The sequence below is a fragment of the Pan paniscus genome, chromosome 1 (assembly GCF_029289425.2).
Source record: "Pan paniscus chromosome 1, NHGRI_mPanPan1-v2.0_pri, whole genome shotgun sequence".
Lineage (NCBI taxonomy): Eukaryota > Metazoa > Chordata > Mammalia > Primates > Hominidae > Pan > Pan paniscus.
This window is the reverse complement of record NC_073249.2, coordinates 172,717,081-172,734,898: the sequence shown is the minus strand read 5'-3', so window position 1 is coordinate 172,734,898 and position 17,818 is coordinate 172,717,081. Positions and strand designations below refer to the sequence as shown.

At 48.1% G+C, this 17,818-nt stretch overlaps 1 protein-coding gene across 1 annotated transcript in view; it reads left to right on the top strand.

The window, feature by feature from the left end:
- TCEANC2 (transcription elongation factor A N-terminal and central domain containing 2) overlaps positions 1–6,965 on the top strand; it is a 55,379-nt gene extending 48,414 nt beyond the window's left edge. The window contains exon 6 of the transcript XR_008619872.2: positions 3,661–6,965. The gene's annotated coding sequence lies outside the window, so the exon portion shown is untranslated. The remainder of the gene's footprint in view (positions 1–3,660) is intronic.
- Positions 6,966–17,818: the final 10,853 nt, after the last annotated feature.

The following is a 17,818-nucleotide window of genomic DNA, read 5'->3' as shown; positions in this document are numbered from 1 at the left end:
TCTGTCGCCCAGGGGGCAGTACAGTGGTGCAATTACAGCTCACTGCAGCTTTGACCTCCCAGGTTCAAGCAAGCCTCCTACCTCAAGCCTCCCAAGTGTCTGGGACCATAGGTATGTGCCATCATACCTGGCTGATTTTTTATTAGCCAGGTTGTCACCATGTTGATCAGGCTTGTCTTGGACTCCTGGCCTCATGTGAGCCTCCTGCCTTGGCCTTCCAAAGTGTTGGGATTACAGGCATGAGTCACTTTGCCTTGCCCAGACCATTTTTGAAAACACAAATGGGCAGGGTGCAGTGAGATTTTTAGGGGCCAATGGTCTGGGATGTGGCAGGGACATTCTCTTGAAAGTAAAAGACAATTATTGCATCTCACTCCAACCATTAAGAAGGAAGCACAATGCCTGGGAGCCCTCTTTAGGTTTTGGAGACAGCATATCCCACACCTAGGAATATGCTTCATCCATGTACTGGATGACACAGAAAGTTGTGTTTTGATTGGGGCCCAGAGCAGGAAAGGGCTCAGCAGAAGCTCCAGGCTACAACACAAGTGGCCATGCGGTGTGGGACAGATGAGCTGGCAGAGCCCAAAGTACCTGAGGTATCTGTGGTGGGAACAGATGCCTGTGAAGTTTATGACAAGACCCTACAGGAGAATCACAATGTAGACACCTGGGGTTCTGGAGCAGGGCCATGCCATCTGTAGCCAAGAATTTTATACTTCTTAAGAAACAACTCTTGATGCTACAGGGTTCTGGTAGAGACAGATCATCAGACCATGGATCATCAAGTTGACCATGTGACCAAAGCTGTTCATCATGAGCTGGATTCTGCCATATCCACCAAGTCATAAGGTCAGGCAAAGCCAGCAGCAATTCCTAAGATAGAAATAGTACAACTGGGGTTGGGCATAGCAGGGCCAGAGGGCAGAAGATAGTTACGTGAGCAGGTGGCCCAGACATCTATGTCATCCACTACCTTTGCACCAGTACCTGCCTGTCCCTCATTTCACACCTTTGGCTGCCTGGGGAGCTCTTTATAATATCCAGCTGATAGAAGAGAAAAAAAGCCACGCCTTGTCCTTAGATAGGTCAGCTCAGTGTGTGTGAGCAAGACAAAAAAAGACCATGGCTGCACTGCAACCCCACACAGGGGCATCCTTGAAAGACAGCAGAGTGGGGAGTCCTTCCAGTGGGCATAGGTTGTGCATCATGCACCTAGCCATACACTGTATGTGGAAAGAGAAGGAGCCTGAGCTTAGACTATATACATGGATCTCATGGGCAGTGGTGAATGGCTTGGCTGGTTGGTAAGGGGTCTGAAAGGAATAAGATTGGAAAATTGGAAACAAGGAGACCTGTGGTGGAGGCATGTAGTTGGACCTATAGGAGTGGGCACCAAGTGTGAAGATCATTGTATTCCATGTAAACACCCACCAGAGAGCACATACCATGGAGAAGCACTAAACAACAATGTACACACAGTTGACATGAACCAGTCTCTGAGGCCACCCCAGAGCTGACACAATGGGTGTATAAACAGTAACCATGGTGGTGTAGTAGTCCATTTTCACACTGCTATAAAGATACTACCTGAGACTGGGTAATTTAAGAAGGAAAGAGGTTTCATTGACTCAAATTTCTACATGGCTGGGGAGGCCTCAGGAAACTTACAATCATGGCAGAAGGCAAGGGGAAGCAGGCATCTTCTTCACAAGACAGCAGGGGAGAGAGAGAGTGCAAAGGGGGAACTGCCAAACACTTTGAAACATCGGATCTCTTGAGAAATCACTCACTATCATGACAACAGCATGGGGGAAACCGGCTCCGTGATCCAATCACTTCCCACCATGTCCCTCCCTCAACACGTGGGGATTATAATTCGAGTTAAGATTTGTGTGGAGACACAGAGCCAAACCATATCAGATGGTATGGCATGGCTCCCACTCACCAAGACTGATCTAGCTATTGCTGCTGCTGAGTGTTCGGCCTGCCAGTAACAGAGACCAACTCTGAACCTAGATATAGCTCCATCCCTTGAGAACAACCAGCAGCCACTTGGGAAGTTGACTATATTAAACCCCGTCTACCCTGGAAAGAGCTGTGATTCATTTTCGCTGGCATAGATGTATATTCCAGATACGAGTTCGTCTTCACTGCTTGTAGAGCTTCATCCAGCACAACTCTCAAAGGGCTTATAGAATGTTTAATCTACTGGGGTAGATTATGGGATCTATAGATTATGGGATAGTCATACAGGATCCCATATGATTCCACAGCAAAGGAGGTGCAGCAGTGGGCACATGGTGACAGGGTCCACTTGTCCTTTCATCTACTGCGCTATCCTGAAGCTGCCAGCTTGCAACTGTGTCGAAGGCACAGCTGGGGCACCAGCTCAGAAACCCTGAGAGAAGAGCTGCCATCCTCCAGGGTGCAGCACATGTTCGAAATCAAAGACCGTTACGTGATGCTTTGTCTCCAATAGGTAGAATACATGAGTCCAGGAACCAAGAAATGAAAGCAGGAGTGCTCTCACTCTTACCATCACTTCTAGTGACCCACTTGGAGTGCCTCTTGTTCTCATAGTTCTGGGCTCTGCAGGTTTAGAGGTTTTGAGTCACAAAGGAGGAACACTTCCACTAAAAGAAACATCAAGATTACTATGAACTATTAGCTGTGACTGCACCCAGGCACTTGAGCTCCTCATATCAGGAGACTACTAGGCAAGAACAGTCACCATTCTTTGAGGGATAATTAATCCTGATCATCAGGAGGAGGTACAGCTGCTGTTAAGCAATGGAGGGTAGGGAGGTATATCTTTGGTACTCAATTGATTCACGTGGAGACTTCTTGGTATTCCTTTGCCCAATTTTTTTTCTTTTTCTTTTTTAGAGGTGGAGTCTCTGTCACCCAGGCTGGAGTGCAGTGGCATCATCTCGGCTCACTGCAACCTCTGCCTCCTGGGTTCAAGCTATTCTCCTGCCTCAGCCTCCTGAGTAACTGGGATTACAGGCGTGTGCCACCATGCCCAGCTGATTTTTGTATTTTTAGTAGAGATGGAGTTTCGCCATGTTGGCCAGACTAGTTTTGAACTTCTGGCCTCAAGCAGTCCACCTGCCTCAGCTTCCCAAAGTGCTGGGATTACAGGCGTGAGCCACTGCGCCCGGCCCCTTGCCCAATATTTATAAAATAATTATACAAGTGCCCAGACCGTGACCTGAGCAGGATATGCTGACTTCAGGCTCAGCCCCCTCAGGGCTGAGGGTCTAAATCATGCCTCCGTGGAAGTGACGGAGACCGGAACACGTGCTGGCTGAGGGTAAGGAGGATCTAGAATGGATAGTAGAAGAGGGAGATGATGAGTATCAGTTGTGGCCTCAAGACCAGTCAGTGATGGAGGTTGTAGTTTGTCCAACTTACTTTCCTAAGTTTCCCCCAGGAAAGGAGGTCCACCAGAACTTAAACCAAAAAGTAGAGTTGAGCAGCACAAATGTGGGCTGTAGTGGACACCATCCTGTTCTGCCCAGACCCCCCAACCACCATGCTTGCTGGGCCTCTTCCCACAGCTACTGGGAGTGCTCTCAGCCAGCAGCCTTCAGCTGTCAGCCCCCTGGGAATTTTCCTCAATGGAAGAGTTACCTCACTGACATACCCCTTTCCCAGGCAGGTCAGTTCGAGGTTATGAAGGCCTGGCCCCACTGCCTCAACTTGACAACTTGGAAGGGCCATCTCAGCTTCAAGACCCTCCCATGAGACTGGCTGAGGTCTTCATACAGCATCGGAGCCCAATTTATCTCTCTGAGCAATCCTGCTTCCTTTCCTGCCCCCTTCCCAAGAGCAATCCCTGATAAACTTCCTGCATGCTAATCTCCATCTCAGAGTCTACTTTCCAAGGAAGTGGGCCTATAACATAGCTCTTCCAGTTTTTGTTAACAATTCTAGAACAGGGGTCAGCAAACTTTTTTTTTTTTTTCTTTTGAGACGGAGTCTCACTCCGTCACCAGGCTGGAGTGCAGTGGCGCGATCTTGGCTCACTGCAACCTCTGCCTCCCGGGTTCAAGCGATTCTCCTGCCTCAGCCTCCCGAGTAGCTGGGACTACCATGCCACCACACCCAGCTAATTTTTTTATTTTTAGAGAGATTGGGTTTCACCATGTTGGCCAGGATGGTCTTGATCTCTTGACCTCGTGATCCGCGCTCCTCGGCCTCCCAAAGTGCTGGGATTATAGACATGAATCACCACACCCGGCCAGCAAACTTTTTTAAAGGAACAGATAGTAAATATTTTAGGCTTTGTGAGCCACATGGTCTCTGTCACAACTTTTCAGCTCTGCTATTGTAATACAAAAGCAGCTGTGGACAGTATGTAAATGAATGAATGTGGCTGTGTTCCAATAAAACTTTATTTACAAAAACAGGTGGTGGGCTGCTTTTGGTTCATGGGCCTTAGCATGCCAAAACATGCTCTAGAGAAATACTTTTACATATGTGCAAAGGAGGCATGTACAAAGATTTTAATTGCAACATGGTTTGTAACAGCAAAATTTTAGAAATGGTCTAAATGCACATTTAAAAAAGAATGGTTAAATTGTACATCTAAAATGGTTAAATTGTACATCCAGATTTTGGAATACTGTGCAGTGGATAAAAAGAATGAGTTTAGGTTTGTATAACAGCACTGTCTAATAGAAATATAACACAAACCACATATGTGTTTTTTAATTTTCCAGTAGCCACATAAAAAATATAAAAGGAAACAAATTAATTTTAATAATATATTTTGAGTCCAATATGCCCCAAATATTATTACTTTGACGTGTGATCAATGTAAAAATTACTGAGACATTTTACATTTTTTGTACTAAGCCTCTGAAATGTGGTATGTATTTTACTCTTACAGTGCATCTCAGTTTGGGCTAATTACATTTTCAAGTGCTTATAGCCTCATGTGGCTAGTGGCTACTGTGTTGGACCACGCAAATTTATAAGTACTGACATGGGAACATCACTGAGACATATTGTTAAGTGAAAAAAGGAAGCTGCAGTACCATATGTACACTATGAACTATTTATGTAAGGGAAAAAAACTATTTCCATAGAAACATATTGAGAAAAAGAAAAAAAAAAAGATGTGTACAGATATATACCCAATTTAGAGAGAGGTTTTGGATGGGGTGAGGGGTTTTTGGTCAGGAGGGACTCACTCCCCTTGCCTGATTTTTTTAAATAAACTTTTTATTTCGGAGTTATTTTAGATACACAAAAAGTGGCAAAAATACAGAGAGTTCATGTATGCCCCTCACCCAGTTTCCACCATTGTTAACTTCTTACAATAGTGTGGTACATCTGTCAAAATTAAAAGTCCACTGTTGGTATACTACTATTACTAAACTCCAGACTTCACTCAGACTTTGCCAGTCTTCCCACTGATGTCCTCTTTCTGTTTCAGGATTCAGTCCAGGATCCCAGGCTGCACTCAGTCATCCTGTCTATCCTGTCTCCTCTGTTCTGTGACAGTTTCTCAGGCTTCCCTTGTTCCCCATAACCTTGACAGTCTTGAGCAGTACTGGCCAGGTGTTTCATAGACTGTCCCTCAATTTGGGTTTGTCTGAGGATTTCTTCATGACTAAGTTGGAATTCAGGGTTTTGGGGAAGAATACCACTGAGATGAAGTGCCTGTCTCATCACTTCACAGCAGGGGGCACATGGCTTCCACAGGACTATTGACTGGTGATGCTAGCCCTGAGTGCTTGGTTACGTTAGTTTTTGCCAGATTTTCCCACTATGAAGTTGTCATTTTTCCCTTTCCATATTTTTTTTTTGGAGGCAAGTCACCAAATCTAACCCTCACTCAAAGGTTAGGGGGCTGGGGGTGGATTAAACTCCACCTCCTGGAGAGTGGAGTATCTACCTATATAATTTGGAAGTCTTCTTTAAGGAAGATTTGTCCCTTCTCTGCCATTTAATTTTTTTGATAATTTATTTATTAATATATCAATATGGACTCATTTTATGCGTTGGGTTGTAATCAGATGTTTTTTCATAGTGATCATAAATTCATATAATGTATTTTTAAATGCAGAAAACATACAAAAACCACGTTGTGTGAGAAACAAGCTCTTATGATTGGCAAGGATTTTTCCTCCACAGCTTTTCATGTCTGCCTTTGAGTAGGATAATCATTAGCGTATTGCTATTCAACCATAGACATGCTATTTCAACTCTCCAGACCTCAATTTCCCCATCTAAGTAAGAGAATATTTTGTGAAATGGTCTCAGAGGTGAAGAAGGGGATGGTATTTGTATGTTTGTAAGTGTCCACATATTTTGTTGCCTATTAATAGACCCTTAGTCCTTAATGGTTATCTTCTTTTATTTATGTTGGAAAATGAACTCAGAGCTAATAGCCCTTGAGAACATCCTGTAAACATAATCAATATTTATATCCCCCATTACAACCCCAAAGGGTTCACCTTCCTTGCTCTTTCACCCCTTTAAGTGGGATTAAGTTTTCCTTTTATTCCTCAGCTTTTTCTCCAGCGGCTGAAGGCTAACCTGAGGCCTAGCATTCCCAGTCCTGCTGACTTCTTTGGCCTCATTCTTGTGCCTCTCATCTAGCTATGCACAGCCACACGGATGTCCTTATCACCCTGCATCATCCCCAAATTCGTATGTTGAAGTCCTCACCCCCAGTACCCCAGAATGTGACTGTATTTGGAGATAGGGCCTTTACAAAGCTAATTAAGGTAACATGAGATCATATGGGTGAGCCCTAATCCAGTATGACTGGTGTCCTTATAAGAAGAGATTAGGATGCAGACAGCACACAGACCATGTGAGGACCAGCAAGAATGTGGCCACCTACAAGCCAAGGAGAGAGGCCTCAGAAGAAACCAAACCCACTGACACCTTGATCTTGGACATCTAGTCTCCAGAACTGCGACAAAATAAATCTGTTGTTTAAGCCATCCAGTCTGTGGTACTTTGTTATGGCAGCCCTAGTAGAAGCTAATACACACAACCATGAATGAAAATGCTTCTTGAGCCGGGCGTGGTGGCTCACGCCTGTAATCCCAGCACTTTGGGAGGCCGAGGCGGGCGGATCATGAGGTCAGGAGATTGGGACCATCCTGGCTAACACAGTGAAACCTCATCTCTACTAAAAATACAAAAAATTAGCCGGGCGTGGTGGTGGGCGCCTGTAGTCCCAGCTACTCGGGAGGCTGAGGCAGGAGAATGGCGTGAACCCAGGCGGCGGGGCTTGCAGTGAGCCGAGATCGCACCACTGCACTCCAGCCTGGGTGACAAAGCAAGACTCCGTCCCAAAAAAAAAAAGGAAAAAAAAAAAAGAAAATGCTTCCAGAATACCTCCCTCCTCTATGCCAGGCCCGGTGACAGGTCCCAGGCCGCAGAGATGAACCAGACGGGGGCTCACAGTCCAATAAGGAGCCAAGTCATCCATCTATTGCAATCTGACATACTAGGGGCTGAGTGGGAGCACAGTGGAGGGACCACTGAACTGTGCCTGTAGAGGGGCCTGGCCCGGAGGGTATCAGGAAAGGTTTAGCAGAAATGCTGACTTGTGAGCTGGGTTTGAGAGTTTTAGAGGAGTTTCCCAGGTAGGGAGTGGCATTCCAGGTACAAGGAAAGGTATGTGCAAACGTGGAAGCTAGAAGGATGTCAAAGAACAGGAGTAAGTGTGACGTGGATGGAGCCAAAGTGCAGCAGGAGGAGGAATAGCATGAAGTGAGCCTGGAGAAGGAGGGAGAGGCCAGTATGTGGGTGGCCTGAGTGCTGGGCTGGGAATTTTTACTTGGAGAACTTTAAAGGTTTTCAGGTGAGGAAACTCCTAAGTAAAATTATGGTTACATGTATCAGGGGCTTACTACGTAGGTAACTATTTGTTAACCAGCAAATATGGAGCACTTATAGCACATCAGGCGTTTTGTTATCTGTTTCCCTCTCCACCTGAATGTGAACTTCTCCAGGGAAGCGACTGTCTGATTTATTTCTGTGTCCCCAGCAGAGTCTGGTACAGATCAGGGGCTCTATACACATGCACTGACTGAGTAAATAATAGCCCAGGCAGGAGGCCAAGCCCTCCCTCAGCCATGGGTTTTCATGGTTCTGAAGTTGGTGCTGGGTCAGTAAATCTCTATATGTGCAAGAGCCCCGTCCCCTCCTGCCTGATGTAGACAGCAAGGCTCCCAAAGAAGCACTAAGGGTTGGATTACCTCAGAGCCAGAAAATACATAGCCTGTGGCAGGTTTACCTCTGAGATAAGCAGCCCACATGGCATGGAGATGACTTGAGGCCATCTCATAAGGGAGAAGCATCCAGCATTGCCACAGGGGCCTCCAGACCAGGACTTAAGCAGATCAAATAGGGGAGGCTGTGTGTTAGAGGGGAATCAAAATCATCAAAATCATCAAAGCCCCAACCACCAGGTAGTGAACTCCTGTACAGGCTAGAGACTGTGCTGGGTACTCTGCAGTTTGCCTTAGTCTCCCAAATGTGACCCCACCCCTTAATCTTCTCTCCATCACCTTATGCCTGACCCTCTTACCCAGTCTTCTTGGGAGCCCCTTGTCCCTTCTCTAATCAATTCTACACTCAGCAGCCAGAGTGAATGTCTAGAATATACCGCAGGTCATGTCACTCCCCTGCTCAAAACCCTTCAGTGGGTCTGGGTGTGGTGGCTCATGCCTGTTATCCCAGCACTTTAGGAAGCCGAGGTGGGAGAATCGCTTGAGCCCAGGAGTTTGAGACCAGCCTGGGCAGCATAGTGAGATCTCTTTATCTCTTTACAAAAGAAAAAAAAAATAGCCAGATGTGGTGGCATGCACCTGTGGTCCCATCTACTTGGGAGGCTGAAGTGGGAGGATTGCCTGAGTCTGGGAAGTTGAGGCTACAGTGAGCCGTAATTGCGCCACTGCACTCCAGCCTGGGCAACAGAACATAACCTTGTCTCAAACAAAACAAAACAAAACAAAAAAACAACACAACCTTCCAATGTCTCCGATCACCCTAAGAATAAAACAAAAGTCCTTACAGTGGCCTACAAGGTCCTCCATGTCCTGGCCTCTGGCACCATCTCCATCTTTGTCCTACCCCTGGCTCAAGCCTCTCTGGTCTTCTGTCCCTCAAACTCCCTGACTATACCCCTTCCTTGGGGCAGCTGCATGCACTCTTCCCTCTGCCCAGCATGCCCTGATTGCCCCGAGGTGACTTCTTGTCCTTCAGTTCTTACCTCCTCAGAGAGGCCTACCCTGGCCACCCTCTCTAATTAGGCCCACACCCCCAAGTCACTCTCTGACACATCAGTGTTTTTTTTCTTCATAGGACTTAAAGCGATCAGAAGTTACCATATGCACTTCTTTATTCCCTTGCTAATTTTTTTTGCTTCTCCCACCAGAGCTCTTCCTGGGAGCAGCGACCTTGTCCGTCTCTCCTTCACTGGACCTCCAGTCCTTGGCATAGGGCTTGGCCCCATGCAGGGCTCCATGCATATGTGCTCATGAATGGATGGCACCGCCCCCGTGCCTCCAGGCTGGCCTCTGATAGTCCACGCAGCCGAGCAGACAGTCTGGGCTCCATGGGAAAAGCTAATCCCAAGCGTGTGGACCGACAGATGGTGTGGAACCCAGAGCGGAGGCGCAGCTTTTATTAGTTTGAGTTGCTTTTGCTTGGAATAGGATTAGCATAAGTACCATCCCAGGCAAGTGGATAAGGTAAAGCTGTGTTAGTTACATTCAGATTTTGTTTCTCGGCCACAATCCTGGGCCAAACTTCTGCTGGGTCAGTCCAATTCATGCCTAAGGGTACTACTCAGGAAGGTCAACTGGAGTGGCCAGTCCCCTCTCCACATTGACCTCTAGAGTGGCCTGTCCAACTCCTAAGTCCAACCTTCCCACACTGGGCAGAAAGCTTTTTACTGGCCCCGTTGCTCCCGGGTGAGGCCTAAACACTTGATGATGATGAAGATGAAGATGTGATGATGGTAGCCATCACACAGCTCTCCCATGTAACCCTCACGACAACCCTGCAAGGCAGATAGTATCACCATCCTCATTTGGCAAATGAAAAGCTGATGGCTCAGAGAAGTTAAATGACTTGCCCAAGGTGACTGAGCCAGTAGGCCACAGACAGGCTCCAAATCCCAGTCTGGACCAATTGGATGGGCATTCCTGGGTGGGCCGGCCTCCCTCTCTGGCAAGGCTGTCATGCTCCCCCGGTGCCCTGGCTTCAGCTTTGGCTGGATCAGTGAAGAGCCAAGTCAAAGATCAAGTCAGGGAAACTCATGTTTTCTGGCTAAGAAGTATTGCTACCCTTAATCTCTTCACTTTCTCTTCAGCTCCATGAAGGAGCATTTAACTTTTGGAAGGAGTCATTTTCCACAAAGAAACAGTTCTTAAAAATCACTGTGGGTCGGGCTCACTGGCTCACACCTGTATTCCCAGCACTTCAGGAGGCCAAGATGCAGATCACTCGAGCTTAAGAGTTCAAGACCAGCCCGGGTAACGTGGCAAAACCCCAATTCTACAAAACAACAACAACAACAACAACAACAACAACAAATAGCCAGGCATGGTGGCGTGCACCTGTAGTCCCAGCCACTAGGGAGGCTGAGGTGGGAGGATCACTTGAGCCGGGAGGTTGAGGCTGCAGTGAGCTAGGATGGTGCCACTACACTCCAGCCTGGGCGACAGAGACCCTGTCTCAAACAACAACAAAATCACTGTGTAATAATGTGTATAATAACAATAAAAGCTAACATTTATGGAGTATTTATTAACTGCCAAGACTATGCTCAGTGCTTTTCACGCATTATCTCATTGTTTGAAATTTCAATAATTTATGTGAATAAAGGAATTCTGCATATGTGATTTTTTTTAAAATAAGAGATTACAAAAAGGCGAAGAGAGAAAAGTAAGTCTCCCTGCCTCCTCTGCACTCCCATGTCCCTCTTCCCCTTCCCACAGACCACGCTGTGACCAGTTCCTTTTATCCTGCAGAGAGAGTCCATGAATGACCCTTGACAGTGCTTTGAGGTATTATTATTCTGGAGTTACATATTAGGAAACTGAGGTTCTGAGACAGGAAGTCACTTTCCCAAGGTCACACCACTTCAGGGCAAAGCTGGGAGTTCACCCCAGATGTGCTGACTGAAGCCCATGTGTTGAGGGTCACCCTGCCTCCCACAAAGAGGAGAGAACCAGAAAGCTGAGCTGAGAAGTGTGTGCTGGGCAGCCAGCTGGACTTGCTCACAAATAGGCTTTGGCTGCATACACTGGTCTTGAAGAATTCAAATTTGGTCCTCAGCAAACTGACAAATTATAAGCTGTCGCAGACCATCTAGGTTATTGACAAAGAGTCAAAGCTGCAAATACTACAATCCTGAACCCTACCAGTCATCGTTCTTGCTGTTTCCTGCTTCCTTGTGCCTCTACATCCTTGGCTGGTCATTCGCAGGCGTCAGCTCAGACAAGCTGCTCAGTATAAAGAAGGTCATGGGAAGCAGAGGAGGCAGTGCACAGCTCTGCAGCTCTAACACCCGGGCTAGGCCTCAGCTCTGCCCTCTGCATGGCTGGGGCAGTCCTGTCCCTCTCCAAGCCTCAATGTCTTCACTTGGGAAATGGGAATCATTCTATCTAATCAAAAGGTTTAGAGATCCTCAAGTGAGGTAATGAAACCCAAATGATGGTAATTAGCAAAACTCCATGCAAATGTAATGTAATTTTTTTTTTTTTTTTTTTTTTTTGAGACGGAGTCTCGCTGTGTCACCCAGGCTGGAGTGCAGTGGCGTGATCTTGGCTCACTGCAACCTCCGCCTCCTGAGTTCAAGCAATTCTCTGCCTCAGCCTCCCGAGTAGCTGGGATTACAGGCACCTGCCACCACACCCAGCTAATTTTTGTGTTTTTAGAAGAGACAGGGTATCACCATCTTGGCCAGGCTGGTCTTGAACTCCTGACCTCCTGATCCACCCACCTCAATCTCCCAAAGTGCTGGGATTACAGGTGTGAGCCACCGTGCCCAGCTGCAAATGTAAATTTTTAATAACAATAAAGGAAAGTTGGAATAAACCTAGTAGCCTCTATGTGAAATAGGCTGGCTTACCTCACACCTGCTATCTGCTCACTTCCTTCCATTCCACCCACCAACCTGCATTTGTAAAATCGTTTACAGTTTACAAAATCCTTTTCATCCTGTTTCATTAGTCCTTGTCCAAGCCCTATGAGGCAGGAGGTTCCAAAGATGCCTTATCCTGATGTCCCACATTGCCTTCTCTCTGGTCATGACTGCCCAGGGGCAGCAGGGGCTGAGGCTGGGCCCCCAAAGAGGGAACTCAGGTTCTTTGACTCCTAGTCCTCTCCTCTCTGGACCTGAGCAATCTCAACAGAGACGTGCATGTGATAATCACTCCCAGTTGACAGATCAGGAAACCAAGGCTCCAAAAGAAGAAGTGACTTGCCCAAGGTCACAGAGCTGGTGAGAGGTGGTGTGGTCCTCACACCTGGCCGTATCACTGCCCTGCTTAACACCTGCAGTGGCTGCCCTGGCCCACTGGCTAGAAGTCATGCCCCTGAGCTTGGCTCTTGAGGCTTGCAGTGATCTGGCCCTCACCTCCCTCCCCAGATTAATCTCTCAGTGCCCTTTCTACACCTCTACCTTTCCAACTGTGTCATCATTCCCCAAATGTGCAATGACTTCTTAACCCCTTGTGTTTGCACCTGATGTTCCCTCTGCCAGGCTGCCTGTGTTCTCCTGCCCATCCATGATTAATCCCTCCTATGCTCCCTTTGACAGGTACCTGACAGAATGAGCTTTCCTTGTTGCCATCATTACTGTACCGATCATTTCGCAGAGTGGATCAGACCCTAGGCTTTGGAGCTAAAACTGCTTGGGTTGAAGGCCTGGCTCAGCCACTTATTAGCTGAGTGATCCTGGATAAGTTCGTCAACATCTCCGTGCTGTGGGCATGTTTTCTCAGTTGTGTTATGAAGGTCCCTCCTGGGATTGTTGCAAAGAATAAATAATACATATAGAACAGTGAGCACAGGGCCTGGCACAGCATAAGCACTCAATATATGCTACCTCTTATTATTTTCTATTATTTGTATTTGGTGATGCCTACCATCTACCCGTCCCTGTGCTGGGCATGCCTAGCTGACCCAGATGCAGTCTCTGGCTTCAGTCCCCAGGGGAGAAGAGAGGCAGGTAAATATCCCATGATAATGCATTTATTCTGACCAAGCCACTGTTTTGTTTAAATCATCCCCCATCTGTGTCATGAGCTCTAAAGAGCAAACACCATTCTGCAACCACTTCTTCCTCACCAGACACGGACTGGGTCCTCATGTCCCCACCCCACTGCGTGTCTCATCCATGGGGAATAGTTTTGTGAGCTCCCCTTCTCTCCATGTTAACCCCAGAGTCAGGCTGTTCCCAGAGTGCAAGGGAAGACTCAGCTGCAGCACAATTTATCTCCCTGGGCTGCTCTCTCAGCTGAGATTTACGGGCTGTGCCTGTCACAGTGACCCTGCAGGCTCAATTACAGATCTGCTTCTAGGCTAGACTGGGGCAGGAACCTGCTTAGATTTGCCAAGTGGCCCCGAGGGAGAGCCACAGGCCCTGTCAAACATGGGACCTCCGAGGGCATGGGGACCATTTAGCTGCCTCGCTTGTCACACACAAGGAAACTGAGGCTAGACACAGGAAGACACATTCAAAGCTCCCACCAGTGAAAATGGGCCCAGCATGAAGTCTAACCTGGGCCCCTGAGTGCCATTAAGGGAGCTTATTTTACTATACGTGAGTATATGACTTCATTATTACTCAAATCGTTTTCTTTTTATGTAACAAAAATATTTACTATGGAAACATGCTTTGAAACTTAAACCAAAAGCAAAATATTGCACTTCCATAAACAAAGACCCTATTCTGTCCCCACAAGCACATTAGAAATGTATTAGATGAAACTTAAACATTGCCTGGCTTCACTGGCTGGTGGTTACAAAATGGAGTCCCATTTTTGCCAAAAGAGTCGATGACCCTGAGCTCCACTTCTACATAAGCAGAAACTTATCCTTCTCAGAAGCTCCCCTAGTTATTCCTGGGAGTCCCCAAGAATAGCCACAAGCTAGCCTGTCAATTGTGGTCACCGTATTTGCCGGTCCTTCCTCTCCAACTCTGGCTCCTTCCTCATCAATATCCTCAGTTAGTGAGGCCTTTGGAAGGAGTCCCATTGCTGCTGCTGTTAATGGTGCCTGCAATGAGGACAGTGTCAGGGGCAAAGATTCCTTATCCTGGTGCCCCATACTGCCTTCTCTCTGGTCATGACTGCCCAGGGGCAGCAGGGGCTAGGCCTGAGCCCCCAAAGAGGGAACCCAGGTTCCTTAACTCCCAGTCCTACAAAGTGCAGAGTGGAGTCTGACTTACCTGCCTCCCCGCCTTGTGGATTACAACTTATCAGTTGAGAGTCCTTGGTCAGGCCACCTCTCCTCTCTGAACCTGAACAATCTCAACAGTGACATGCAGGTGATAATACCCACTTGGAACAGTCGTCCTGAAGATCGAATGAGGTCATAGATACACAATGCCTGGCACATAGTAGGTGTTCACTGAATGAACCACTGTTACCATTATTATTATTCCGTCTGAGGCTGAGTTTCTCCAGAAATAGACTCTAAAACATTGATTTGAGACAAATGGTTTATTTGAGAGGTGAGTCAGAGGAGGTGTTGGAACACCTATAGAGGTGTTGGAACGTGAAACAGGGAGGAAAAGAAGCCAACAAAGGGTGTGTTATCAAGCTGATTTTCCCTGTAACCAGCCAGGGCTCAATTCCACTGAGGATTCCTGGATAATAGGGTACAACAAGCCTTACAGTTGTCCCTATCAAGGGGCAAGGGAGGTGGGGTATCTATCCACTAAGAATTATCTGGGATTTGCTGCAGGAGAACGGATATTAGCTCGCTGACAACTTTCCTGCATGCATGCAGGCCAGGCCCGGTGGGCTCCGAGGCCAGAGAAAGTCCTCAGGCAGAGTCACAAGGGCTGGCCCTTAGAGGCTGTCAGGTCGACATGCACAGAAATGGTGAGCATCAAGGAACACAGGCAGGACACTTTCAGTATCTGCTACAAATGCCATGTAGGGTCACTTCCTCTGAAAGACAAGACACTGAAATCTCTTTCAGGCTAGGGGAGCACAGGAGGAAGGCTACTTGGGGCCTAGTTCCAGCTGCCATCTTCTAATTGGACTGTGACCTTATTCTGCGCCATCTCTGGTCCTCAGTTTCCTCTCCTGTCAAATGGGGAGTTCAAAGCAGATGGATCTTGAGGTCCCAACCAACTCTCAGGAGTTCCTGAATTCATCTGGCTTTTTGGTTTGAGCCTCACAGCACCCCTTGGGGAGAGGTAGGAGGAGCCAGTGTGATTCTACCTGTTGAGAGGGGAACTTCCCTTCAGACTCAGAAGGAAAGTGACTAGGCCAGTGATTCTCAATGTGGATTCCCTCCACCTGCAGCCTTCCATCACCTGGGCACTTGTTAGAAAATGAAAATTCTTGGGCCCCACTTTAGACCTATTAAATCAGAAACGCTGGGGCTGGGACCAGCAATCGACAACCCCCCTTTAACAAAGTCCTCAGGGAGTTATGACCCTGGGCATGCTCAGGTTTGAGGCCAAGGTCAGACAGTGAGCTAAAGGCAAAGCTGGAACTGGAACCTAAGTCTTCTTTCTCCCAGGCGTCCTTTGAACCATCTGCACACAGGGCCCAACCTGGGCTTCGGTGCTCACTAGGAGCACTCAGTGTCTCTCAGCTCTTCCCAGATGCCTTCCTTTCCCACTCCCATCTGATGTGCCTGGGGCTTATTACAAATCTCAGCTTGGGGAGAGGAAAAGAAAACTAATTTTGAAGTCCTAGAAACTCTGGCAGAGCAGCTGGGAGCTTCTAGTTATCCCTTCTGCATACACCTACTTCCCAGGGCCACTGAAAAACGGGGGCATCTAGCAGTGTTTCCCAAGGTCAAACAAAGCTCTTTCTTCTGCAGAGAGCCTTGGTCACAGCATCAAGTAAGGGCAGGGTTGGGTAGGTTTGGGGTGAGGTCTGGGGGTGGGGTGGGCAGTGGAGGGGTGGAATGCAGCTAGTGAAGAATGCAGTAGAGTCCCTACAGATCCTCCAACAGTGGCAGTTGAAATGCCTGAGAGGGGAGAGGACTTAGCCAAGGTCACTCAGCCAGATCTGGGCCTCCTGACCACGGCCCAGCTGCCCAGAGGAGGCCTTTTGGCTCACTCTCTCCTCTCCAAGCTCTCCTGCAAGGGCTCTTGGGATTACCATGTCTTTGCACCATTCTGCAAATCTGACTCCATGCTCACTGGGCATCATGCTTCCTGGTCTGTGCTAGGTCTAGGCTGGGCCCTGAGGATGCAGAAGTGTGAGTCAGCCACGGTGACTCAAGGAATCACCGAGACACCTGCAGAAATATTCCTTGGGCAGCAGGTTGGTACCATCACACACTCCTAGCCTCCAACCGCACTTACTTCTTCCACTGACTCTGGTTGGCTCACCCATTCCTGGGCCTCTCAGGAGCAGTTAAGGGGCTCTTCCCTTGCCTAAGCCCTCCAACTGCACCCTCACCTCCTATACTCACAGATGGCCTTGCCGCCCATGCCACAAACAATATAAGCATCTCACAGCAGCTCCCTCCCCCTCCCCCTGCAGGAACATGAGCTGCACTGTCGTGTTCTCAGAGGCTGTGCTGTCCTGTCACTGCCCGCCCCTCTCCTTGTGCTCCAGCCCCTGCCTCCCACTCTGTAACAGGCCTTGCTCTACTTCAATGTCCGCCTCTCGCCCCCTTCCTTAGCTTTTCCCGTCAGTATTTAAATGCACTTAAAGCCTTTCCATCCTCAACAAACAAAACCAAACAGACAGAAACCAGGGTCACCATCCACTAAATCAGCCCCCTCCACCCTCGCCGGTGCTCCAGCTCCTCCTCGCCTCTCTCCTGCTTGAGAAAGGCCACACTTCTCCAGGGAGCCACGACTCTCACTCTCTTAGCTCCTCTCCTCAACTCCTCCTCGGCCCTATCTTCACTTGCCCGGGTCACAGTGCTGTCCTCATTCCTAATTATGAATCAAGGCTGTGGGTCCCTTCCCAGACTGGCGGCTGCCACATCACCACTACCCTCCTAGATCTCAGGCTGTTGCGGGCTCCTCTCCATTCATCCAGCTATTATTTAAGTAGCTATTTTTCTGTGTCGGTCACTGGGCTTGAGTCTAGTGACTCAGTGATGAGCAAGAGGATCAGGATCTGCCTTCCAGAGTGCAAGGACAAGGGGATCCTCAGAGGTCCTGCTCTAATGCTCCTCCTCTCCCCGCAACACACACCCTCTCCTGATCATCTCAGCTACACGCTGATGACTGTCAGAGCCTAGCTTCTGCCCCGACTTTCCCCCAAGCTCCACATCCACACCTCTAACTACTTGGGGGACAATTCCACCTGCATGGTCCACAGGCAATTCAGACTTGCAAGGTCCAAACCAAACGAGTTCTGCTCCTTAAATTTCCCCCCTTCCCCTATACCAAGGGCGGAGCCACCATTCACACAACTCACAAGCCATAAACTTGGGAGACATTTTTCACTCCTCCCTCCAGCCCCACATTCCAACCATCTGCTTTCTCTTTTAAATTTCATTTTATTTTTAGAGACACTGTCTTGCTCTGTCACCCAGGCTGGTGTGCAGTGGCATGATCATGGCTCATTGCAGCCTTGAACTCTTGGCCTCAAGCTATCCTCCTGCCTCAGCCTCCTGAGTTGCT